This window comes from Erpetoichthys calabaricus, assembly GCF_900747795.2.
Source record: "Erpetoichthys calabaricus chromosome 1 unlocalized genomic scaffold, fErpCal1.3 SUPER_1_unloc_27, whole genome shotgun sequence".
NCBI classification, from domain to species: domain Eukaryota; kingdom Metazoa; phylum Chordata; class Cladistia; order Polypteriformes; family Polypteridae; genus Erpetoichthys; species Erpetoichthys calabaricus.
In genome coordinates, this window is record NW_026261593.1 from 266,726 (window position 1) to 293,847 (window position 27,122).

Below are 27,122 nucleotides of genomic sequence, written 5' to 3' on the forward strand. Positions count from 1 at the left end.
TTATATATATATATATATATATATATATATATATATATATATATATATATATATATATATATATATATATATATATATTATATATATAATATACACACACACATAAACATTTATATACATATACATATATATACATATCTACATATACACATCTACATATATATACACACATACATAAACACACACATAAGACTTACTGACTGAAACGGGCTTTCATTGACAATCATGTTACGTTATTTTTAAAATGTTTCCTTTTTTTTTCATAACCTCTTTAACACACTACTTCTCCGCTGCGAAGCGCGGGTATTTTGCTAGTATATATATATATATATATATACATATACACACATACATGCAGTTTTAATAACACAGAAATCAATATAAACATTAACATCATTATCATATGAGAATATGAAGTAATATATAAAAAGCACATTTCATATAAATATAAATTATTAAACAGTAAAATCTTCTTCTGTAATTTGCTACCGTGGCAATTTGTGTGTCTGTCCAGGATTTTAAATGACCTGTACCTCGCAAACCGTTTCACCTATACACTTCAAATGTGGTACACATATAGTACGTCACGTCTACTATCTTTTTATGTTTATTTTATTTTATTGTAGAATCAACTCCTATCTGCGCACAGCAGGGCAGCCGTGGGCGGATGCGTATGGTGTATTCACTCCATGTTATCGTGCATTGCGCTGTCAGTGGTATTTTGATAAAAGAATTTGAACAACATATAAGAAGCGTATAAATTATTAAACAGTAAAACATTAACATTTAAGAAGTAAAGTTACATTAAGTACTACTGCAGTGCCTTCGGGTATACCTCATTTTTTGTTTGCCCATTACATGCTTAAATGTATAAATTTTTTGGTGCACCTACCCGAGAACACGCGACATATAACCAAGCGTGGGAGAAGCATGGATTTTAAACACGCGTTGAGTTGATCTGCTGGTCTCCCTCGTGGAATAACTGGTAATGTTTGACTAAAATGTACAGCGAGTAAAACGACATTACCTCCTATTTTTTTTTTTTACGATCTCTGAGATCTTGCTTTTTTCGGTTCAAGGCTTCATAAGCTCTTTTATGTTGTATGGTGTACTTATCCCAAACCATCATCTTTGAATGTTGCAAGACTTTTGCCTTGTATGTAGATCGGGGTAATTACATTCATTGCATTCCTAGTCTGAATCACAATGTGATTGTATGGGTGGTTACCTGGCACTGTAGGGTTGCCACCCGTCCTTTAAAATACGGAATGGTGCCGCGTTTGAGAATGAAATTGCGCGTCCCGTTTTGAATCAATACTGGACGGGATTTATCCCGTATTTTTTTTATAATTTTTTTTTTAAAGCAGCGTCTCATGCAAATCATCCCACACGCATTTTATGAAGATGCCTCCTTTCCTACTTTTGATTGGGTAATACTTGATGTCATCGTTAGTTTGATTGGTGTTTTTAACTGTCCAGTGAGGAGGGCGTGTCTTTTAAGTACAGTCTGCAAAGTGTTGGCACTGAGATGTGGCGTCAGCGCCATAGCTGAAGCCCCTAACGTTGCGGTCAGCAAGTCGGCTAACATCCGCCATGTGCCGTCTTTCAGTTGCGAGAAGCAGATCATAGAATGGTTGAAACTGTTGCCCCTAACGTTGCGCCACGGCGTGTGGTTCGTTTATACCTCGTGTCTTCTCATTAAAGTTTTATCTCGCGAATACGTTATTGCAATCCGCAGCGGGAGCGTTTCTATAAACTTAATTTAAACTTACGTTTTACACCGTGCTTTGTTTCCCTTATGAACATGCTTGTATGCTTAAGTCGCTCCGTTCTCAATTGTTTAATTAATTTTTTGCTGTTCGCTGTTTGCGGCTCTTCCTCCATTTCCCCCTACTTCGTTCTTTTCTCTCGCGAATATGTTATTGCAATCCTTAACGGGAGCGTTTCAATAAACTGATTGAAAATAGTTTTGCATTTACCTTTTTAGTAAAAGGCGAGCTTTTAAGCCTGAGAAATCACCCCGTAAATGCACACGTTTAATTGCACATGTGTTAATATGTATGGTTACACAGTATTAAAAGACAGTGAACAACGTCAGTTACCTTTGTTCCCGCGTTTGATAAAAGGTGAGCTTTTAAGCCTGAGAAATCACCCCGTAAATGCACACGTTTAATTGCACATGTGTTAATATGTATGCTTACACAGTATTAAAAGACAGTCAAAAATTAACGTCATTTACCTTCGTTCCCGCGTGTGACTCGTGCTGTAAATCTCTTCCTTGTTTTTAGTTCACGTGATTACGTAGGAGGCGTGATGACGCGATACGTGACTCCGCCTCCTCCATTACAGTGTATGGACAAAAAATATGTTCCAGTTATGACCATTACGCTTTGAATTTCGAAATGAAACCTGCCTAACTTTTGTAAGTAAGCTGTAAGGAATGAGCCTGCCAAATTTCAGCCTTCCACCTACACGGGAAGTTGGAGAATTAGTGATGAGTCAGTCAGTCAGTCAGTGAGTGAGTGAGTCAGTCAGTGAGGGCTTTGCCTTTTATTATTATAGATAAGATGCGAATAACAAAAGACATCAGCATTTCTCCATTTAGCTTGTTTCCATTTACACCTGTGTATTTATCATGCACTATTGGGTTTAATTAAATACTTGGAAGGAAAGTGAGGATAAAAAAGTGAAGGACTGAGAATTACGTATCCATTTTAGCCTTCAAATCATTTGGATGATATCCTTAGAAAGGGGAAGAAAATCCGGGATATAAGAATGAGCTGACATAGCAGAGTTAAAGCACTAACAAGCCATGAAATTAAATTATTGGCAAGTGTGACAGATTGAGGTCGCTGTCGTCCTCTTGAACCCTCTGACTTGACTCCAGACACCAGGTAAAAGTCCAAATACTACTTTTATTTGAACAGTAACGTGCACAAAGCACCCTCCACTCCACAATACTCATACATTAATCAATACAATAAGCAATCCTCCACACTCCCAGACACTTCGCCACCCTTCCTCCCAGCTCAGCTCCGCGTACTGGTTTCCCGGAGTCCTTTATATAGTCCCTGACCCGGAAGTGTTTCTCTCTTCTGTCCATGTGATCATGAACACTTCCGGGTCGGATAAAAAGATCCTTTCTTCAACCCGGAAGCACGTCGTTTCTTCTTGTCATATGATCATGACACACTTCCGGGTTATAGGGCACGTAAGAGTCCGATAACCCCCTTACAGCGACTCCTGGTGGTCCCCAGGGTACCCAGCAAGGCTGCGCATATAAACTACAAAGTCCATGAGGCCCTGCTGGAATTCAGGGAACGTCCATGTTGTCATGAGGGCTTCATCTGGCGGCCTGGGGGTGAGGGCCGGAATATTTAGCTAGCCACCCACCAGACAAGTATTGCTTTCTAATTAAGCAACTGGGTTAGAACAAAAACCTGCAGCCACTGCAGCCCTGCAGGACTGTGATTGAGGACCCCTGCTCTATATGAACACAACTCAAAAGGGTCATGTAGCTCTCGCTGACTCTGATGAGATATCATGTCCCCGTACACGTACAACGTATAAAAGCCAGCCCTGACGTCATCGGGGAAAGGAGCCTTGTAAGTTAACCCCTGAGTCTGATCAAGATGTGCTCCTAATATTCGACCCAGCTGTCCTTTAAAGTGTATAGTTTCATCCTTTTTGCCCGGTACCATGAAGACTCTTCTTTCCACAGCATTATAACTGAATTTCACAGGATTCTCAGAAGGGACAGTTCCTGTTGCAACATCTGTCAAAGTGGGTAGGCTTAAGGTTGTCAAATTCATAAAAGACAGTAGGTCGTGAATACCTTTGTAATGCCCGCATGGAATGTAGTAATATTTTTTTTATCCCAGGAGCTGAAGCACTCTGTCCTGGGTATGACATTAAACTGCATCCGGCCCTGCAGTGGTCCTCCAACTTGCAGGGAAATCATGGGGGTTGGTGACAGGATTGGCACTCCAGCCACCATAAAAAAACTTCATAAAGCTCCGAGACTACAGAAAGGACTCCATTTTGCTCTCTGCGGAAGTAGCTCTGCTGCAGCTGCCCATAGGAATGCTGCTCACATCATGAAGAGGATGGGGGAAAACCGTTGGAGATCCAATGGGATCAGGCTGGTCAGGGATCAAAACTGGTGTAGTGTTGAGGCGCTGCCCGCTGCAAAGCAGCACTCGGTCCCGATTTGAGGCGGCCCATGTGGGTGGGCACGTGGAACGTCTTGTCTCTCCGGCAAGATGATCATCTTCCTCTGCTGTCGGAGTAGCTGCATAAACTCTGCATTTCAGTGGCAGCACTCTCTGAGGTGCGCATACTGGGGACTGGACAGATCTCTGAAAGTGGATACACCTTTTATTGTTCTGGTCGGTCTGATGGCTGTCAAAATAACATTCCCTGAGTGCCTTGTCTGTTGTCTCAGTGTATGCTCCAACCACAGTGAGTGATGTCTCGGCGAGGGAGACATTTTATTCGCAGCTTCGCTCGGTGGTTGATGAGTGTCCACGAGGTGACACTCCTCTGGTCATGGGTGACTTCAATGCAACCACTGGCACTGACAGGGCTGGCTATGAGGATTGTCTCGATCCCCATGGGTCTGGTGACCGTGGTGAAAGTGGCTCCTTGTTCCTTGACTTTGCAAAAGGTCAGGGGCTGTGAATCACTGGATACTGGTTACAGCGCCCTGAACCGCATCATTGGACTTGGTACTCCAATACTGGTGGTGCGGTGAAGGAGATCGAACACATCCTTGAGGGCACACGCTGGAGGCTCTTACAAAACTGCAGGGTCTACAGACGTGCCCAGTTTGTGAATTCTGACCACAAACTTGTCGTTGCTACTCTTAGGATCCAGCTTAGGTCCAGTAGGTTACCACCTACTAGGAAAATGAGCCTGGACTTGGCCAGACTCCATGACCAGACTGTTTCTAATGAGTTTGCATGCAGTTTGAGTGAGGAACTTTCAGATTTGGGTACGACTGCCGATCCTAAAGTGATGTGGGAGACATTCCGTTACAAGACCCTGAAGGTTGCTGAGGGTTGTGTTGGTGTTACCGGTGTTCCCAGAAAGAGGTGTTTCATCTTGCAGGGCATCCTGGATATCATCGAGAGTGGTGTTAGCGCAGGGCTCAATGGCAACTCTGGTCTGTACCGGGAACTGAGAAGGATGGCTGCGAGGGCTCTGAGGGCAGATAAGGAGGCATTTGTTAGAGGAATCTGTGAGCAAGTGACACACCATCTGTGGTCTAGTGACCCACGTCCTGCTTACAGAGGAATCGAACCATTACGCATATCTGAATCTGTTCCTCGGAGAGTCGCAGTCAGGACGGCTGATGGAATGGTCCTTACGGATGACACTGCAGTTGTGACCCACTGGGCTGGCTACTTTGAGCAGTTGTTCAAAGCTGATCCTCCGGCTAGGACGTTGGATATCTCTGGGTCCATGGTTCTTGAGGCTCATCCTCCAATCAGCTGTGAACCACCCAATCTAACTGAGATTGCACAGGTGGTGAACCAGCTTGGGGGGGGGGGGTTCCTTGGTGGGGAGGCTGCTGAACCTTTCCAGGCTGGTGGTAAGGCTGTCCTTCTGGCATTGCAAGCAATCTTTACTTCCATTTGGGTGACTTGCATCATCCCTATCTGGAAAGGGAAGGGTGATCGCCTGGATTGCAGCAACTACAGGGGGAGAACACTGGTGCTGGGTAAGGTCCTTGCTAGGGTTGTCCTCAATATGATCCGTAATCACTTGCTCACCTACCAGCATCTGGAACTGTCTGGTTTTACATCTAAGAAGTCTACCATCGACTGAATCCTGGCACTGAGGGTTCTCATGGAGCGCAAACGCGAATAGCAGCATAGTTTCTTTGCAGCCTTTGTTGATTTTCGCAAAGTGTTCAACTCTGTTGATTGAGCTGCCCTGTGGGACATCCTGAGGGTTCACGGGATCCCCTTGAGGTTGCTGGATATCATGGCCGGCCTGTACACTGGTACTGTGAGTGCTTTACAGTGTGGAGGCAGGACCTCTGAGTGTTTCCCAGTTGATTCTGGGGTTCGTCAGCGGTGTGTTCTACTCCTACTCTGTTCAGTGCTTGTATGGACTGGGTGTTGAGGAGGGTCGTGGGGTCCAGCAGCTGTGGGGCATCTGTTGGTGAAGAATGATTCACGGATCTCGACTTTGTTGACGATGCTGTGATCTTTGTGGAGTCAATGGAGGATATGATCGGGGCGCTCGAGAGACTGAGCGAGGAGTCTGAGTGTCTGGGCTTGCGAGTGTCCTGGATAAAAACCAAGATTCAGGCCTTTAATGACCTCTTGGGCAAAGCCATCAGCAGTGTCTCTGTTTGCAGAGAGAGTGTTGACTTTGTTGAAAGATTTACTGACCTTGGCAGTGACATTCATGTCTCTGGTGACTCTTCCTGTGAAGTCAGTAGATGGATTGGGAGAGCATGGGGGGTCATGTGGTCGCTGGAAAGGGGTGTGTGGTGCTCCCGATATCTATGCAAAAGGACGAAGGTCCAAGTTTTTAGAGTTCTGGTGCTTCCTGTCTTGCTATATGGTTGCAAGACATGGACACTATCCAGTGACCTGAGACGAAGACTGGACTCCTTCAGTACTGTGTCTCTCTGGAAAATCATTGGGTACCATTGGTTTGACTTTGTGTCGAATGAGCAGTTGGTCATGGAGTCCTGAATGAGGCACATTACCTGCATTGTGAGGGTGCGACAGTTACAGCACTACGGCCATGTGGCACGTTTCCCTGAGGTTGATCTGGCTTGTAAGATCCTCATTGTTTGGGACCGGAGTGGCTGGACTAGGCCAAGGGGTCACCAATGTAACACCTGGCTGCGGCAGATAGAGGGTCATTTCCAGAGGGTGGGACTGGACTATGTGTCTGCCTGGGGGGTTGCAAACCGGGATCTCGAGTTGTTTTGCCATGTAGTGGGTGCGGCAACGTACTGTACCAGTGCATGCTCCCCAACAGCATTTCTGCTAGACTGACTTCGCAAGAACCTTCTAATTCTATAGGTTTAGCAAGCTTTGTTGTGAAATTGGGAATTGTGTTGTTAGGGAACATGTCTGAGGAAGCGTTGCTAGGCAGAATCACAAAGAAACTTTTTTGTGCTCCATCATATACTGTTAGAGAATGATGAGACGATTATGGGCGTTCTGGATTTTATTGAACATCTTGGGCATGGCTCTCTGATATTCAGCTATTAAATTTTTCTGGCCATCCGAGCCATTTGACTAAAACGAATCGTTTTTTATTCTTAATTTTCCTAGCCAGTATTTTTTTGATCCTGTAAATGTCTGTGGAATCGACTTTAATTTTCTGCAATTCAGGGTCGTAAAAGGATTCTATGATCTCTTAACCATCGTAATCTTTCAGTTTGTACACAGCCAGTGCCCTAGGTACAAGCTCAGATACGGTAAAGATTTCATCTGAAAATGTTTGTTCATAACCTTTCGCAAAAGGATGTCCGGTTTTAGAAACCCTAACTGCATCTTCTACTTTGAACTTAAACAACGGTGGACCGGGGGTTTGGCTACATCATATAAGTTTTTGAAAACTTTCCAGGAATTTAACGTGTTTACATCAGGAGCCATTTTTAGGCTTCAATGATAACTTTTGTTGTAAGAGTATACTAGATCTGACAATTTATCGATGTAGGTTCTTGTATTATATGCACTGAAATATTTCCACATTTTAGTGTGCGGCTAAATCTCTCCACCATGGATGCCTTTAATTAATTTCCTTGTGGTGAAATGTTTTATTACGATCTTCTTTAACAGCTTTTGAAAATCTTGGTTGAAAAACTCTTTCCCCTTATCAGTCAGGAGCTACTTTGGAGTTGTACACGCGCTCAGAAGGCTCTTGCCACTTCCTTACCCGTTTTGTTCTTCAGGGGCATTACCCATGCGTACTTAGAAAGTACATCGATACAGGTTAACAAATATTTATAACCCCGGTTATGCTCGGACACAAAAGTGCAATGGATGTTCTTGCAGCGCCTATCCTAAACATTATCAATAGTTCATTATTGCATGGCACAGTACCAGATGCACTAAAAGTGTCAGTCATTAAACCATTACTTAAAAAGTCAGACCTTGACCCACATATACTAAATAATTATAGGCCTATTTCAAATTTACCGTTTCTCTCTAAAATACTAGAAAAAGTAGTCGCCAGTCAGCTTCAGACACACCTTATGCATTACAATTTATTTGAGAAATTCCAGTCTGGTTTTCGCACTGGTCATAGTACAGAAACGGCACTAGCACGGGTTGTAAATGACATTCTGATATCCTCTGATGAAGGAAACTCAACTGTAATTATGTTGTTGGACTTAAGTGCAGCATTTGACACCATCGACCATTCTATTTTACTGCGCAGGCTAGAAAATAATGTTGGGCTTACAGGCACTGTTCTCGCTTGGTTTAGTTCTTACTTATCAAATCGATTCCAATATGTACAGAAATGTGCTGACAGTACTCCATCATTATACACAGAAGTTCAATATGGTGTCCCGCAGGGCTCAGTACTGGGACCTTTACTGTTTTCACTTTACATGCTTCCACTGGGATCTCTCATTAGGAAACATAATGTTAATTTTCACTCGTATGCAGATGACACCCAGTTATACCTTTCATTTAAATCAAATGAAGTTTCTCCAATGTTGTCTTTAATTAGTTGTGTTAGTGAATTAAAGGAGTGGATGAATAAGAACTACTTGTCTTTAAATAAAGATAAAACAGAGATGTTAATTGTTGGAGGGAATGATGCTGATCACAATAATATTTTGTCATCATTTAACTCAGTTGGTATCCCAGTCAATTTTACTGAATCAGCCCGCAATCTAGGAGTTATCTTTGACTCTAGCATGTCATTTAAAGCGCATATTACAAAGTTGTCCAAAACATGTTTCTTCCATCTTAAAAATGTTAGGAAATTAAGGCGCTTTTTAAATAAACAGGATTCTGAGAAACTAATTCATGCATTTATCTCTAGTAGGATTGACTACTGCAATGCGGTGTTCACTGGATGTTCAAACTGTTCTTTATACAGCCTCCAGTTAATCCAAAATGCGGCTGAGAGAATTATTACAAGAACAAGAAAATATGAACACATAACTCCAGTTCTTAAATCCTTACACTGGCTCCCGGTTAAGTTTAGGGCAGATTTCAAAATCCTTCTTTTAACATATAAAGCATTAAATGGTCGAGGTCCGGCTTACTTGTCTGAACTTATCATGACTTACAAACCAGAGCGCACATTAAGATCTCAAGATGCCGGTCTGCTTATGATTCCAAGGATTAATAAAATGGGAGTGGGAGGTCGAGCTTTTAGTTACAGGGCCCCTAAACTGTGGAATGGTCTGCCTGCTACCATAAGAGATGCCCCTTCGGTCTCAGCTTTTAAATCCCGGCTGAAGACTCACTACTTCAGTTTAGCATATCCTGACAAGAGCTGCTGATTAACTGTACAGACTGCATCTCTGTTGTTAGTCGTTAGCACTTAAACATAAGTAACATGACAGTTATAATTGTATACTAACCCTCACTTATTCTGTTTTTCTTCTCGGTACTCAAATGTGGCACTTGGTGCCACGGCCCACCTGCCAAGTTGTTTTGCCTGCCTAAGGAAAAGTCATCCCAGATGGAGGATCGCAGGAATCGTGGGAAAGAGGGATCCTTTCATCGGATTGGCTGGCCCAGCACTGTTTCAGCTGTGGAATGGCCAAATGGGGGAGGCAGCTTGAAGGATGAGGTCTCCAGGACTCTATACAAATCCAAATCTTATTATGGGATATATCATCTACTGTCACATTCTGCTCTGTACTTCTAAAATTTATATTTTTTATTTCTTACTATATTGAGAAATTGTTCTGTGTACTGTACTGTATTGTATTGTATTGTATTGACCCCCTTCTTTTGACACCCACTGCACGCCCAATCTACCTGGAAAGGGGTCTCTCTTTGAACTGCCTTTCCCAAGGTTTCTTCCATTTTTCCCTACTAGGTTTTTTGGGAGTTTTTACTTGTCTTCTTAGAGAGTCAAGGCTGGGAGGCTGTCAAGAGGCAGGGCCTGTTAAAGCCCATTGCGGCACTTCCTGTGTGATTTTGGGCTATACAAAAATAAACTGTATTGTATTGCATTGTATTTGTCATGTCTGCTAAATCCATCTGCCATAGCTAGTCTATATCAGATGCATAAACCTTATTTCTACTAAAATCACTTCTAGTGGGTTTATGAATTTTATAAGAATATTGACCAGATAACCAATCCGACACCTGATGGTCATTACTTTTCTGACCTGAAACCTCAAGAGCTCTTTTCAAAGAGTATATTCCCCCAAAGCTGCCAGGATTTGCAGGATTATAATAAACTTTTTTCATGTAACCCTCCATCATCGACGGTGAAAGAAAAATGTCAATGGTTTAAAAATCAAATGGTGCTTTATTGGTAATTTTCAAAAACAATAATAAAATTCAGAGATGTTTTACCAACCACTTCAAAACATAATATTACACCTAAACAGCATGATTAAAACAGGTTATATCACAGGCACATTCAGTTTGGACACTTCATCTGATTTTTCCATGTCGTATTCCCCGTAAAACCCCAAAGGTACATCAGACATATCAGGTACAGAAAAATGGCGTTCAGAGAAAAAATCGTCTATTTCACATACTTTTGAGTAAGAGTCATCGTCCATGTTATGAAAGGCTTGTACAATAGCCTAATTAATAGAATGTTCATTTTTCAGGTCGTCGACAGCATTTTGTACAAATGCGTGAATTTTGTGAAAAGGCAGAAAGATGTTGAAACAACCCAGAGTCTTGATGACCAGGCTTCTGAGCCACGTTTGGCAGAAAACAGCCAGCACCTATTGAAAGTGGCCAACCCGATAAACAGAGTCAGGCTCAAACACATATGTATGCTGTGTCTGGCCGGGGTGATATATTAAACACCCCTGAGAGGTACTTTTTAGGTCCCAATCAACTATTATATACAGCAGAACTCTTGACCAGTTTCAGAGCCTTTTGAAATGTTTCACCCAGGGGTCCGTCAGTTTGTTCAAGGTCCATACCCGCATAATCAGCATCCTTGGGTGATATTTTCCAAGTGGCCAGAGCCTCTACCAGTTCGTCCAAGGCCTGTTCTTGCCGCATGACCTGAATGGCTATCTCCTCAGGCCCTGTTAGGCTCCCCGGAACATCATTAGCAGGTACAAACATGTCAGGTACTGTGTGGTTCTCCAGGAGACTGTCTGACCAATACATATCATCAGGGGCAGGTAACTGAGGCTCAGGCCAATAGATCTGGTCAGTTGAAGGCATAAGAAGGTCCGGCCAAAACGGCTGGTCTGGAGGTGAGCTCTTAGGAACAGAGTACCCAGAGTTGGGGACGATATCATCAGGCTAAAACAGGCAATCTGCGGGCACTGTCTGTTCTGTAGACCAACATGCCTGATCAGGATCATAGCCGGAGAAGTGCTGGTTGTTACCCGACCAAAACACGTCGTTGGCTGTCAGCATCTGGTCTGGAGCAGAGTAGGTGGGGTTGGTTTGAGGGTTAGTCAACCAAAACAGGAAGTCAGCGGTGGCTGTCTGTTCCACACTACCGTAGATTGGCTCTTCAGAGCGCATCAAAGTGTGGAGGACTTCTGACATCTCAGAGTCCGAGAGAACAGGGAGACGACCAGTCCAGCTATCAACGGATTCTAGGAGCTCAGCTTCAGTAGGATAGTTGGTTGAAGACATCTCAAGATCGCTTTAGGTTAATGTAACCTATGAAAAAAGACCTCTGTATTTATCTCCACTTACTTAGAGGTGGGTGTGTTCTAATTTTCTTCCTCCTCCCCCAAGCATGAATTATTCAGCATGCAAATCTTCTCCTCTGAAAACAATGGCTCCAGTTTTCTTTTAATTCTTTTCATTTGGTCAGACAGTTTTCCTTGATGAATAGCCTCATCAATATTTGGAATAAGAGATTTAAAAAAATTCCAGTCTTTTATAGAAAAATGAATTTCACTCACTTGTTCCTTTATCTCATTTGCTTTATACTCTTCCCCCTCTTTGTAACCGTCCTCTTTATATTCAGGAAGGATAGGCTCCTTCTTGGAAACCACCACCGTGAGATGTCCCAGAGGATTTCTATTTACTTCTACCTGGCTCAAAGCACAATTAGAATCGTACCAAGCAGAGCTGAATCGATGGTTCTGTAACTCAAGCATTCTGGAAACCCTGTCTGTTTTCATTTCCTTAGGAGCATTCACAAGACCGTCCATTCTATCTGCTTTTGTGTGTCGTGGCGTTTTCACTCAATGACTAGAGTTTTATACAATAACTCCTTTGTCTCCTGCCGCAGCCGGGTGGAGTGACACGCCTCTCACCTAACCCTATAGGCGGTTAGAGAGACAAAGGCGTACCTCATGGGTATGGGAATTGTTAAAGGGGCGTGATAAGGGCTCGGTTTATGAAAGCACCTCCCTAAAAGGACGAGTTTAGAGAGTATCAATTATGACAGTGGTCCAACCCATTATTAACCCTCACACACCCATAGGGGCGGGGACATTTCATAATTTTCAGGGCAGGGTTTAAGGTCATCAATCATCCCTTTGACAGTTCCTTTCTGATAGTACTACTCTCCTTTTATTTGCAGGGTTCCACAGGGTTCCATCTTTGGACCAGTTCTCTTTTTGATATGCATGTTACCTTTAGGCTCCATTGTTAACAAGTATGGCTTCTCTATGCTGATGACACTCAAATATATTTAACACTAAAATCAAAGTGAGAAAATACAAACCCTCCATACGTGCTTGAATGATATTAAAACCTGGACGGCTATGCATCTTCTTAAACTAAATGATAATAAAACTGTGATCATGGTGTCCAAAAGTTAAGAAAGTCTGAGTGTCTCTGATGTTGCTCTTGGACCCCTTGCCATATACAGTATGTATCATAAAGCTTCAGTTAGGAGCCCAGGTGTGATCTGTGGCAGCTCATTCAAACTCGACAAACATAAATTGTGAGGTTAAATGAAGCTTTTTCCAGGTGAGACTTTAAGGTAAAGGCTTTTCTTTATTACAGTGATCTTGAAAAGGCCATCTGAGCTTTTATAACATCTCATTTGGACTATTGCAGTTCTTTGTAGGTAGGTGTTGATCAGGCCCTGTTACGACACTTACAACTAGTCCACAACTTTGCTGTTCGCTTATTGAATGGCTCTCGTAATTGTGGCAATATTTTACCAATACTGACGTTGCTTCATTGGCTTCTGGTCCGTTTCAGAATTGATTTTAAAATTCTATTTTTTGTTTTTAAATGTTTGAATAGATCAGCCCCATCTTGCCTCTCAGAACTTCTTCACTTTTATGTGCCAACAAGAGCCCTGTGGTCTACTAGCCAGAGGCTGTTAGTTGTGCCAAGGTCAAGGCTGAAACAAAGGAGGAATCGTGCATTTGTGGTGGCTGCTCCATTTCTCTGCAATGGCTCCCTTTGTTATATTAGGTCTGCTCTAACAGCGGCCATTTTTAAGTCATCATTAAAGTCTTATTTCTTCTTGCTTCCATTTGACCCTGCAAGAGGTTGACATTGTGTGTATATGTTGGCTCACGTACATTCATGATTATCAATATGTATGTATGGGTGTGGGTTTATCTTTTATGTAACGGTTGGTTATTCTTGCAGTTTTGTGCTGTGTACATACAGTATATTTGAACTGCTTCTTTTACCTTTCCTTGTACAGCACTTTGGTTCAGTTCTGGCTGTTGTTGTAAATGTGCTTTAAAAATAAAAATTGCCTTGCCCTGCTTTATAAAACATTATTTAATACATAATACAAAGACGTGCAGATCTGAGACAATGGACTGCAAAGATGAAGTTGGTTTGCAACATTTATTACAAAAAAGTTAAAGAATATATAAAATATAGAACAAGAATTGTAGGTTGTAACTGAACAATGAGGGCCATGTATGTTTGATACGTTTTTTCACTAAACACAGTCATTTTCCTTTTTCCTCTCACGTTATCTAAAAACAGATGCATGTCTTCCATATCTGAAAAAAGGATGATGAAGGGTCTAAAGACCTCTCGTCTTCTTCTGGAAACTCAGCGAGCAACTCAAATTTCTGAAGGGCCTCCTCAATGTCGTCTTTGTCCATTGACAGTAATGCAGGGAGTGAGATGTGCCCCCTGAACACAGAAATGTTCTCAGCGCACCACTTCTCTGCCTCGGTAAGATGCTGAAGGTTTCTGTGTTGCTGTAATGTGTTTTATTAAAAAAACAAACAATAAAAAGGTCATCATAAAGCTTATGGTCTTTTCCTCCACATTTACAAGGAATGTAAGAAAAGGAAAGTTGCATTATGATATAACTGTTCCAATGCTCTTGGACTACCTTGATATGATGATGGTAATATTACTGCTTTACCTTCTTTGAATTGTCTGAACTATTGATATTTGAATTTTGAACATGATCAATGAGACCTCGCATATGTTCCTTTCTAAGTTTTGCATGTCATTCGATTTAATAAAGAGACATTTTGCTTCAACTTTTAGATATGCATTAATAATGTAATGTTGCAATAGACGCTGAGATGACAGAAGTGGGCTAAATACATGGGAACATATGGCTAATTTTGACTCAAAATTCTGTGTGGGTGTTATTCGTTTATCAGAATTCGTGTGTGTCGTATTGTACGACCATCAGGTTGTGGAGGTGGTGACCGGTTTACTAAAATAAAGGTGGCGGTACGCATACATTGCTTTCTGATCAAGTCTGAAGGACTGTGAAGGTACACAGAGGCCATGAGTCCTAGTGCTACATGATTTGTTTATTTGGTGAAAACACATAACATTTTAAAATTTGAGTTTGCCTGAGTTTATAACAGTGATGTGTGACATTTGTCTGGAGTGTTTGTTCATTTTTATGAAGTGCTTGAAGGAGTCTTTGAACCGTTGGCCTGGTGTTTGTGACCTGACATCCAGATATTCAGTGGTTTCCCAATTCGCAACATGTTTTTAAATCTGCGATTACTTGCTGTTATTCATATTATCCTTCAAATAATTGATTTACTACATGCATACACCTTTATGCTTTCAAGCTGTGTTATTAGAGGGTTTTCAAAATTGTTACAAATACAGCTATGAGGCGTGTCCAAATTCGGATTCAGCGGGTTAGACAATGGATGGATGGATAAACTGTAAAATAAAATGTTATTTTTCAAAATGAAAGAAAACTTTCAGTAAGATGAAAATAATGTTTTTTTGTATCCTTCCACTTTATTTATATTTGAAAAGTGTTCTCTTACTTTTTTCCGATTACAAAGTCTTTGATCAGATCCTCACTTTAAGGTGCTGATCATTCATTCAGATTGAGATGGCACGGAGGCAACTGAAGATCTCGGCTGAAAGCAGTGGACTGTAAGAGAGAAATGAGAGGAGATCTGTGAGTCACCACCACTGAGGTGGTAGGAGAGGCCATGAGATGAAATAACATTGAGAAAGGAACAAATGTACAAGGAAAAGAAAAGTGAACCCAACACCAGTCCTTGAAGCACATCTGTAGAAATGTTCTGCCAAGAAGACAAGGAGTTAGACAAGGAGACACAAAAGGATCGATCTGAGAGGGAGGACTTGAACCTGTTCAAAGCAGAGCCGCTTATTCCAATTTAATTAGTAGAAGAGATGAGGATGGTGAACCATAACAAAGGCTGATGAAAGGGCAAGGAGGATGAGGACAGAGGAGGGAGAAGGAGGTCGAGCAGATCTAAGAGCATTTGTGACGGAAATCAGTGGATTCTCAGTAGAGGGACCCTTGGAGAATCCACACTGAAGTAGATCTAGTCGATTATAGTCAGAGAGAAATGAAGAGAGGTGTTTATGGACTATGTGTTCTAGGGCTTTGGACAGAAATAGCAGAATGGACACAGGATGGTAATTCTCAAGGGCAGATGAGATGAGAGGGTTTTTCAGCATAAGGATGAAAGCAGTGGAGAAGTTACTGGGGTTCAGTGAGGCATTGGAAAGAGTAAAGATATAGGGGATCAATGAAGGACAGATGGACTGTAGAAAGGTGTGAAGGAATGGGGTCTAGAGCACCGGGGTCTAAAATGTCAGAGTCATTTACAGTAGTGAAGGATGAAAGAGGAGAATGACAGAGGAGACTCAGAAGATGTCTTTGGGGTCTTTTGGTGATTTTGAAAGAGAAGAAAGAAGCAAAATCATCAGGAGAGAATGACAAAGGTCTTGGAGAAGCAGGAGGACTTAAAAGAGGCTTAAAGGTAGAAAAGAGGTGGTGAGCATTTCTTTCAGAGTATGCCATTAAAACGGATTTCTTTGGAAATAGCAGAGATACAGAGAAGAAAGAGAGGAGGGACCCACACTTATCCTGGAGGAATGAAAGTTTCTTATTATGCTATATATATAATTATTGTTATTATTATTGTTGTATCGAAAAACAAAAATGACACTAAGAACTTTACTAAATCTTACAAGAACTATTTACAGGAAATCTTACTGTAATTAAAAAAAAAAAAAACTCAGTTCATGATCACAAAAACAAACGGCCTAGTGGGAGCCTCAGACAAACGCAGCTTCTCCGATGACATTATTGGTTTAATAGGCTCCTATAAGGCAGCAGGGCACTGAGCCACCCAGCCTCTCTCCAGCTACAGCGTATTCTCGCTCAACTGGCACGTGACCCGAAATCGGAGACAGGCTGACGTCATCCAATGCGACGGCTCCTGAAGCCACACTGCTACAGTCTCGCCATCTCTCTCACTTTGTGAAACAGTACACTGACTCAAGGCTGTTGTTGATTGAGGCAGAAGTGTGATCGAGTTCAGAAAGAATCTCATCGCCAAGAGGCAGACAGTAAGTACTTTGGAGATGCGCTTTATGGACGTGTGAGTTTTCATTCGCTCCATTAGAATCACCGCGCGCGGCGAGTTTGTGTTCGTTAGCCCCCCGCCGAACTTTGCTCGAGTGAATCCTCCTGTGGCCACCCGCGTGCCGTTGCGGTTCATTCGTATCAGCGGTTCACTTCACTTCACGTGGCTGAATCCCAAATTTTAGTTCATAGCACCCAGTCACACCGCTGGCGCCTGTTCATTCCTGTCCGAGTGTTCTTTTGTCGTTTCCTTCCCGAATCGCAGACATCGAGCAGACGGCCATTCCACACGTAAGACGCTTTGATTTCTGCCTTTGTTTCTCCTGTCACTCCGCGGCGCTCAGTTCTGACAGTTGCGGGGTTGGTGACCGTCCGGACATTGAAAGAGCGGTGAGGAGTCCCTCGGGCAACTGTGTGTTACTGCCTTACAGTTCTGTCAGAAAGAATTTGAATCTCAACCTGTTTTTTAAGTCTCTATGCAGTTTCCATGTCTGCTCTTTTATTCTTATTTTCTCCACTTCTCTAAAGATGCTCAGGTTTAGTGGCCTGGCAAATCTAACTTGTCTTGGTGTGGTTGTGGACTTGAATGTGAGTGTACCATATGATGGTCTATAGCTGGCTCCTTCCCAGTACAGGTACTCTGGTTTTCTTCCTATACCTCAATAACTTTTTGTTTTGCACTGGACCAGGGTGGTGAGGTGGGCTGTGTGGGTCACGTCTTTGTGCCACTCTTAGGTGAACTGTCAGGACTGGCATCTCTCTTCTGCACAAGACCCACTTTCATTTAATTAGAGTATTCATGAAGGTCAATAATAAGCCGCTTTTACTCTGGTACACCAAGCCCCCCCATACCCCCAGGCCCTTTAGGGTTACCCATAGCAAACTGGTTAATCAGAAGCACAAATGGAGTGTTAAGAAAGACTAAGGTACACAAGGCCTCCACCATGCCAATCTCACAATACTGGGAGGTGCTGCTGTTTAATAAACTCCTATTAATGTGTTAATTACTAAAATATTTGTGATGTGTGCAGAGTGTACTTAAACAAGATGAAGCTGATAAACTTGAAACTTGTTTCAAAGTTGTTGATAATGACAAAGTTGTTTTGAAGAGTATTTTTATCCTGGAGCATGTCAGATTTGCCAACCACAGTCGCTGATCTCATCACCTAACCACATTAATTTAAACGACCATTCAGCAGAGTTGTGCTCAGCCCTGTTTCTAACAGCTAATAGCATGCTGCTGATGACGTCCGTGGTGTACAAAGGGTTAACAGCTGTAGCTCTTCAGCAGCAATCTTCACCCTTTATTTTATTTTTTCCCTTTTGTTTTGCTATCTGAAACATGAAACAGAAAGAGGAGCATCTCTTATTTTTGTTAGGTTCAAAACCTGCAGTTTCTTATTCCTCTTCACTTAACTCTATGCCTTCTACTTCAGGGAAACATTCACTGGTTGTCTGCTCTCCTGCACACACAGTCTGCCGCTAAGACTAAAAACAAAATCAAACCTGTTTAAATTTATCTTAGCGAGTCGCAGGCTAGTTGAAGTCAGACATTGGGTGTCTCACATTAGGCGGCCATCTTTACAGGGACACACCGCCAACTGCCTCCATCTCGCTAAGATTATTTAAATGAAGGCTGTGACTTGAATAATGGTTTGGGATTTTGTAAGCTTGTTGCAGTTTCACATTAGACAAGTTGACCAGCGATTTTAAGTTCCTCCTTCATATGCCCCTGTTTTTTAACATAATCCTGAGGCCTAACTTGTATAAACCTTCCTTAACATTAACTATTAACAAAATTCCGGGACCCTAACAGTACTGAATGTTCAATCAAAGTAGTGAATACTGTTGACACACAACTGTGCAAGATGGCCTCCTTCTTCTTCTAACCAGATAAGAGCTGAGGGTGTGGTGACTCCTCGGCTGGGCGTCTCTTTCCATTGTAGATAAAGAAGAGGAGATAGTTAGCAGCAGCACTCCCTCTCATCCTGGCTGGTATTTCTCACCTGAACAAATCTCTGCAGGTGATCTCTAGTCACATGAGTGACGACAGGTCATTTTCTAATTCTGGATTTATACACAAACAATAACAATAACAAGGTGTCATTACTTTTGTAAGAAACATCTAAAGCAGTTCAATACATGCTGCTTAACAGGAGTTCTGAAATAAAGGATAAATGTTGAACTGACAAGTTTGATTTCACACTGGAAGCTTCAAAGCTGGTAAAAACAAGGGGCAGATTTAGAAAATTAAAGCACGACAAGCTTGTGACATTTGATTTTTTGATTTAATTTGACTATTCTGTTAAATATTGCTCTTTAGTAATATTTTTTTAACCAGCTAATGATGCAAATTTAAATCTTGCAATAGCAAGTGTTGCAATTCAAACAGAATTGGTCTGTGATTAACTAGACTTTAAAACCATGTTGTTAGAAAAACATCTTAAAGAGTTTTTATTTAAATGAAAGTATCCTGAATCTTGAAATTCAGTAATTCAACAGTATAATAATGTTTTGAATTCTAATATCTGTTATGTATTTTAAGCAGTGTTTTTCAACTAAATTCCCAGAATGATTAGAAATGTGCAGATGCTAAGATAAATCAGACACTTCATGACATATCATTCTTTATAAACTCTGTGCTGAAACTCCCACCAAGATTGTAAACCCTACCTTGTGCTATTGCACTGGGTGTCTCCATCCCTGCCCCACATTACATTTCAAGGCTTACATTATACTTTGAGATTTATGAATACCAGTACTTCTTTAATGGGAGGGGATGAATAGGACTTCTGTGTTTGCTGTCGTATCAAAGGGTATCCAGCATTGTAAAATTGTGTTATATTAGTATCTCACATACAAAAGTTCTAATATCATAACATCCCTAATATCAACAGATGGTGCAGAGTCATAATGGTGTGTCGTAAAGGCATGAGACACTCCCTGAGACTGTTTCATATCTGGTCACCTGGTATGAAGATTGATTACTTACTCTGCCCATGTGGTCTCGGTGAATAACTTGACTTGGCTTCTTTCTTTACTGATGAGGACATAGAAAAATGGGACTTAAATGTGTTACATTTGTATTGCACTTCTGAATTAATTAAACCTTGTGTTCTATACAGAGAAAAAGAAGAAGATGCCAAAAATGTATCCAGCTGGCCAAAAGAGTTTACAGAAAGAACATCAATGTGAAGAGGATGTCTCTGAAAAGAGGAACAAAAGAAAGGGTAGGACTAATATTCAGAGACCACGCAAAATTATAAACCGTATGAAGGTGAGAGACTGTAATCCTCAATATATGGGCCCAGATGAAGACTTAAACAGATTGGGCTCCAGTTTGGGCAGACGCTGCTACTTGAAGGACAGTAATGCCCACAAGCCATCAGAATCCTCGAAGACTAACACAGTGAGGCCCGAGAAGAAATTGTGTCCAAATCAAACTGGAGAAGGTATGTGCTAAAATAAAATAAGGCAGTTATGATTTACCTGAAGGGTGCTTTCTTGCATTTTCACTCTGCTTAGAAACAAAGGCTTTTTAAAAAATACGGGTTTCATTTTTAAAGTATAAGGAACAGAAACAATTAATCCTTTGGATTGGAATGAGGAGGCCTGGGTGAGTTGTTCGTGCAGTTTTTTCACCCAACACTATCAGTTCACAATTTCCTTGGTTTGGGTTGTATCTCTTTTTAATAATAATCATTAGCTTAATGTCTTTATTATGAAGAAAACCTTTTAATAGATTTTAGACAAATTTAAAGAGAAGTCAAAGAAAAGTCAAATCTGTTTGTTTCTAACTTTCTTTAAAGAAACCCTTTCAAACAATAATGTATTGCCTTTTTACTTTCTCCATATATAGTATTGTGGAGTAGACATGTCACCCATTTGACTGTTCAATAAATTTGCACAATTTAGACCCCTCTGAATGAAAGTGTTTCACGTCTGCCTGTGTGTAAGAATCTCTGTGCATCAGTGGAGAGCAAAACCTGTGAATTGATAAACCAGTCCTGTTCACATTTATCATTATATATTCTGAAATTGCAAAGACTTTGTGAATGTGAAGAAAACTGGGTCACTGAACTTTACTGATTTAAACAAACAAAATTGTTAATTAAAGCAGAATTTCATCTAAAACGTGTGAAACATTCAATGAAATTAGTTTTAAAGGATTTTGATGCTTTTAGCCATTTCCTGGTTACTGTCAGTTCAGTTGCCCCATATGAACAGGGGCTGATCTTTGTGATGTGGTGGCTTTTTTATTTTTGAAGTTTTTGAAAGTACAACTTGGTACAGTACTTGAAATCTTTTTGAAATTCTCATCCATTTTAGAGCATTAGAAAAAAATTATTCAGTTCAGGTAATTTTATTTTGTAGTCCTGTTCACTGAGTGGTGGCTCTAATAAATTCACAGTTATGATCTAATTAAACATTTTACAAATGATTAATCACATAATGAGTTAAAACAGACAGGAAAACAAAGCCATTTCAAACTGATTAACATAAATGAAACAGAACAGTATTTGTCAATGAAAATGAAATATGAAGAACACGGCCAATTATGACAAAGGTAAAAGAGTGAGGATACCATGCCACCATCTTAAATAAGGAGGCAAGATGACATCATGCGATGGAGCTAAACCAAATAGCTAAGGCAAACTGCGCAAATTCAAAACAGTCCATCCACCAAAAAACCATGCATGAGTCCATCAAAAAACTACATGGAGTGAAGGAAACATCAGAGTTAAAAGCATGATCTTCTCAAAATAAATACTATTCTGGTGCTGTATCAGTTTTAAAAGGGTCACTATGTAGACTGATGTCTTGGGTCTCTAGCCGTACCTTTTGCCCAACTTTAACGATAGGAGTAGCCTTACATTTGTAATCAGAAAATCATTTGGCTAAGAGCTTTTCAAAAAGTTTTTGAGGCAAATTCAACTTTTCATAAAACTGTTAAATATTCAATTATTTAAAAATAGATGGAAAAGTAGAGAGGAAGGTGACTCAAGGAATCTAGAATGACAACCATACAGGCACTCAAATGGTGACATTGTAGGAGCAGAGTGAACTGGTACATTCCTAGCAGAGTCAGTAATGGGTAGAAAATCAACCCAGTCATCTTGATTAGGACCAATCAAACAGCACAAGTGTTTCTGTAGGCCTCTGTTAATTCTTTACATTTGCCCATTAGCTTCTGGCTGATAACCAAACATTTAAAGTTTTATAGAACAACCAAATCTCTGACAGAATAGTTTCTAGAAGCGAGAAATAAATAGAAGACCACGGTTTGATACATCTTGATACAGAAAACCATAGATACTATCAGTCTTTTCTACAGGGTGGTCCAGATCTAATTATGCAGATCCAGATCATCTGGGTGACTTTGATTTATGCAGGGACGATTCCAGTTCAGCACAAAGACGATTCTTCATGTCGTCAGTTCCCACACTTCTCGATGGTCCGGAATTTTTCGAGTGATTTTCTGTGTAATAAACTGAATAAGTTATAGCGTAATAAATTGCATAATTAGATCTGGACCTCCCTGTCGAAAGACACCTACCAGGTGTTTAGTAGAAGGGAATAAGATGCACACATTTCAAAACTCAATCTGCCTCCACAAAAATTGTCTTAAAACCCTTGGAGGAAGGCATATCAGTAATAAAGTCCATGGTTTACTGCTCCCATGAATGTAATGATACCGGAGCAGTCCAACATGTAGCTTGTATAATCCCAAACATCTTCATGCATACTTTTCCAAACAAAAATTTGGCTGAAGTATCTTAAACTCTGTGGTCCGGTGACACAGTTCCAATATTTGCTTTTAAATGCTAGGAGGAACACACACACACACACACACACAGCTTGAAAGAAGGTATTTTGGGCAGACTCAACCTCTGTCATTATATTATCAATTAATGGTAAGAATAAACAGGTAAAATTCCGTTATAACGAACTCCTAGGGACCTAAAAAATATTTCGATGTAACAAACATTTTGTTGTAATGAGATTATTTATTTGTTACTATAGTGCTTTATTAACTTGCGTCCAGGCATTTGCAATCATTTCCATAGCTTCTTTTGCGTTCATTTTAATCAAATCCTGCCTACAAGTTATGCCTACGATAATTTTTCTCAGTATTTCCTTGCGATTAAACACTTTCAGGGTGCAAATGATGGCCAAATCCAATGGCTGAAGCTCTGCTGTGTAGTTGGGTGGGAGGAATTCAACACGAACATTATCTAAATGTGGAAGCATGTTGTGGGCAACACAGTTATCAATCAGGAGCCGAATCATCCTTTTTCATATTGTGAGGTTTCTGAACTCTTGAGACCCTCCCCACCCAACGGGAACGACACAATGAGGTGCGTCCCGAAGTGCGATTGCAGCGTCTGTGGAGGATTGTTTGTCCATTGCCGGGGCAGGGTAACAACAGGCTCCTATCGCTGCAGTGAAGCGACACAGAAGCAAATCCTAAAAGATCGGGGTTGCACTATAAGTCCTCTGTCTTGCACCCCAAAACATGAGGCAGAGTCTCAGTACTTTAGCAAAACCAGCGTTATTCAGCTTGAAACAGGAACGGCACAGTTATTTATTGTAGTGTGATCTGCCACTCTCCTATACTCAGACACAGCAGTCATGCAGGGTCATGGCCTGATCAGTGATCAAGTAATCCTGTTACCTGCATTTACAATGTTCCTTGCATATCACCCATTGATATCTTTTCTATTTGCTTTGGTGGAGAGATGCAACACAGCTTTGAGCCGACTGTTACCCCGGCAACAGATAAACAGTCTTCCATAGACACGGAGTTTGGACTTCGGGACGCTCTTCGGCGTGCTGTCTAGTTGAGGGATGGCCCAAGAGAGTTTACAAACCTCACATTTTCTTGAATGAGTGCCGCATTAATAGGAATGTTTCTTGAACGAGCATCACTGAACCACATAAAAACGGCTTTTTCGACGTCTTCAAATGCAGCAGTTCACATATATTGGCAACCCGAGATTTTTCTTTTTTTGCTCCGTCTTTCAAGAAAGTTGACAGTGTTGATGGCGAAATTCCAATTTCACTGGCAATGAAGATCACTGGCCTAATCTGCAAAAGCCAGTAATGAAGTTAGCTAATGTCGACATGCTGGAGAAACAGAGATACAGTGAAATCTCCTTCTTCACAGTGTAAAGCTGCACCCAGTTGGGTGTGTCTTGTTCTGAAGACCTCCAACCTTTCTTGAGCCCATAAAATTGCACTGTATATGCCTGCCTCCAATCAGCAATCAGTACAAATGAGTCATTAAATGTGAGAGGTCTTCCAATATCATAATGCATAAGAAAATATTCTGAATAGTTCTTCAAATGCTTCTTTTTTGCTGAACATCAAAGGGACAACCCTACCTTGTTTTTGTTATAGGAAAGGAGCAAGTATATAGCGTTTTAAACAAATAAACATACCCCACTTCAAACTCTGTTCTATTGATAACCTGCAGCAAAATTGCCTTTTTTGTGTTTAGCAAAATGAAAGACCCAATTTATGACAAAGGACTGTGTTAAGATAGCAGAAATGTGATTTTAAAAAAGGTTAAGTTATGGATGAAAAACAAGAAGGCGGAAATTTAGCATCAATAATTTTAAGTTAGAGAGGCTTGAATCTCTGACATTAACTGGGGAACCTGTCTGGTTTGTATAGCAACATAAAGAACAACTTGTTGACTCTTGAATTTAAATGTGTGCAAGAGGTGCCATCCTTCTAGGTAATAACAAGAGGATGGGATAGTTGATTTCAAATGGAAGAAATTCTCCGCCTTCCTTCAACTACATACTCCATAGCTTGGTGTGTCTGTGACATGAGAAATTATTTAGTGTAGCGGTTTTAAAATACGGAACAATTAGTAACTGTGCTAGATTGTGGTCTTCAGAGTAGGACTGGACATGAAGCAAATATTTTGAAGTCCTAGCATTTGATGTCTGATATATAATGGCAGGTCCTTCTGCATTTCATGAGGCTTAATCAGTCTCTCTTTTCCAGAAAAACTCTAGAATTTTGACTGGGCAAAGTAAAAGGAGTAAAGGGTACTTTAATATTTCTGGCCTCCCAGTGTGTGTATAAATCTATTTCTACTTCTTGTTCCTGACCTCGAGCTGGATAAATATCAGTCTTATTTCTACGCGATTTATAGAAAAGAAAAATACATGCCTGAGCCTTTCTTTATTAATCAAATAACTGTAAAACTCATAGTTATAACTTCACTAAAGATCTAATGTCTCTGATGAACCATGGGATTTTGTGCACTGCTTCTTCTTCTTTCAGCTGCTCCCGTTAGGGGTTGCCACAGCGGATCATCTTCTTCCATATCTTTCTGTCCTCTGCATCTTGTTCTGTTACACCCATCACCTTCATGTCCTCTCTCACCACATCCATAAACCTTCTCTTGGGCCTTCCTCTTTTTCTCTTGCCTGGCAGCTCTATCCTTAGCATCCTTCTCCCAATATACCCAGCATCTCACCTCTGCACAGGTCCAAACCAACGCAATCTTTCCTCTCTGACTTTGTCTCCCAACCGTCCAACTTGAGTGGATCCTCTATTGCCCTCATTTCTAATCCTGTCCATCCTCGTCACCCCCAATGCAAATCTTAGCATCTTTATCTCTGCTACCTCCAGCTCTGTCTCCTGCTTTCTGAGGTCTGCGGTAGGAGCGACGGATGCATTCAACATGGAGGTGGGATTACATCAAGGATCAGCTCTGAGCCCTTTCTTATTTGCAGTAGTGATGGACAGGTTGACAGACGAGATTAGACAGGAGTCCCCGTGGGCTATGATGTTTGCTGATGACATTGTGATCTGTAGTGATAGTAGGGAGCAGGTTGAGGAGACCCTGGAGAGGTGGAGATATGCTCTAGAGAGGAGAGGAATGAAGGTCAGTAGGAACAAGACAGAATACATGTGTGTGAATGAGAGGGATGGCAGTGGAATTGTCAGAATAAGGGGAGTAGAGTTGGCGAAGGTGAATGAGTTTAAATACTTTGGATCAACACTACAGAGTAACGGGGATTGTGGATGAGTGTTGAAGAAGAGAGTGCTGGCAGGGAGGAATGGGTGGAGAAGAGTGTCAGGAGTAATTTGTGACAGATGGGTATCGGCAAGAGTGAAAGGGAAGGTCTACAGGACGGTAGTGAGACCAGCTATGTTATATGGGTTGGAGATGATTGCACTGACCAGAAAGCAGGAGACAGAGCTGTAGGTGGCAGAGTTGAAGATGCTAAGATTTACATTGGGTGTGATGAGGATGGACAGGATTAAAAATGAGGACATTAGAGGGTCATCTCAAGTTGGACGGTTGGAGACAAAGTCAGAGAGGCGAGATTGCATTGGTTTGGACATGTGCAGAGGAGAGATGCTGGGTATATTGGGAGAAGGATGCTAAGGATAGAGCTGCCAGGGAAGAGGAAAAGAGGAAGGCCTAAGAGGAGGTTTATGGATGTGGTGAGACAGGACATGCAGGTGATGGGTGTAACAGAACAAGATGCACAGGACAGAAAGATATGGATGAAGATGATCCTCTGTGGCAACCCCTAATGGGAGCAGCCGAAAGAAGTATGTAAATATACTATGTGGCTTACTGTCTAATAATTTTGATCGCCCAGGACGGGAGTTCACACTTATTCCAATAAATTAGCACAGTTATCACTGTGCATGTAGATGTACTGGCTTTATCATCCTTTACATTTCTGTATGGGGTCTTCTCTAAAAGATCTGCAGGTCATGTTGGCCACCCTTGCTGCCCCAGTTGCTCCTTATTTTTCAAGCCATCACCGAGCCATTAATGATAGTTGCTCATGGCTTGTTCCTGGTCCATGGTAACTGCATCCTAATATGGCTTCATGTGTTTGTTAATTCATTCTGCAAATGTTGGGATTGTTGAAGTGTTAACTCCATTAGCATGCTTTTGTAAAGTGGGTTGCAAAAGGCATATACTGTTAAATAGTGAATAATCTCTTGTAGTGCTATTTTATTTTAAATATTAGTCATTTAAAACTATTAACTCTTATTTTTATTTCTGTAGATTTTCAAGAGAATGACAACTTCTCCTCTCTTCAGGGTCATCCACAAATTAAACAACCTAATGAGAATAGGAAGAAACTGGCATCTGCAACAAAAGACTTGGTAACGGCCTATCAGCACCCTAGATTTCAGCCTGTTGTGAAGCTAACAAGGATCGA

At 41.2% G+C, this 27,122-nt stretch overlaps 3 protein-coding genes across 6 annotated transcripts in view; 2 read left to right on the plus strand and 1 right to left on the minus strand.

The window, feature by feature from the left end:
• Positions 1-27,122, plus strand: part of LOC114642082 (zinc finger protein 883-like) — a 422,053-nt gene that overhangs the window by 255,764 nt on the left and 139,167 nt on the right. For 3 of the 4 annotated variants that reach the window (XM_051921840.1, XM_051921843.1, XM_051921844.1), the window contains exon 1: positions 16,614-16,898. The exons of the other annotated variant lie outside the window; for it this stretch is intronic. The gene's annotated coding sequence lies outside the window, so the exon portion shown is untranslated. Of the gene's footprint in view, positions 1-16,613; positions 16,899-27,122 lie in introns of those variants that run through there. 4 annotated transcript variants of the gene reach the window in all.
• LOC114643402 (zinc finger protein OZF-like) overlaps positions 1-27,122 on the plus strand; it is a 719,868-nt gene that overhangs the window by 137,127 nt on the left and 555,619 nt on the right. The window lies entirely within an intron of this gene.
• Positions 1-27,122, minus strand: part of LOC114642086 (zinc finger protein 664-like) — a 396,955-nt gene that overhangs the window by 61,924 nt on the left and 307,909 nt on the right. The window lies entirely within an intron of this gene.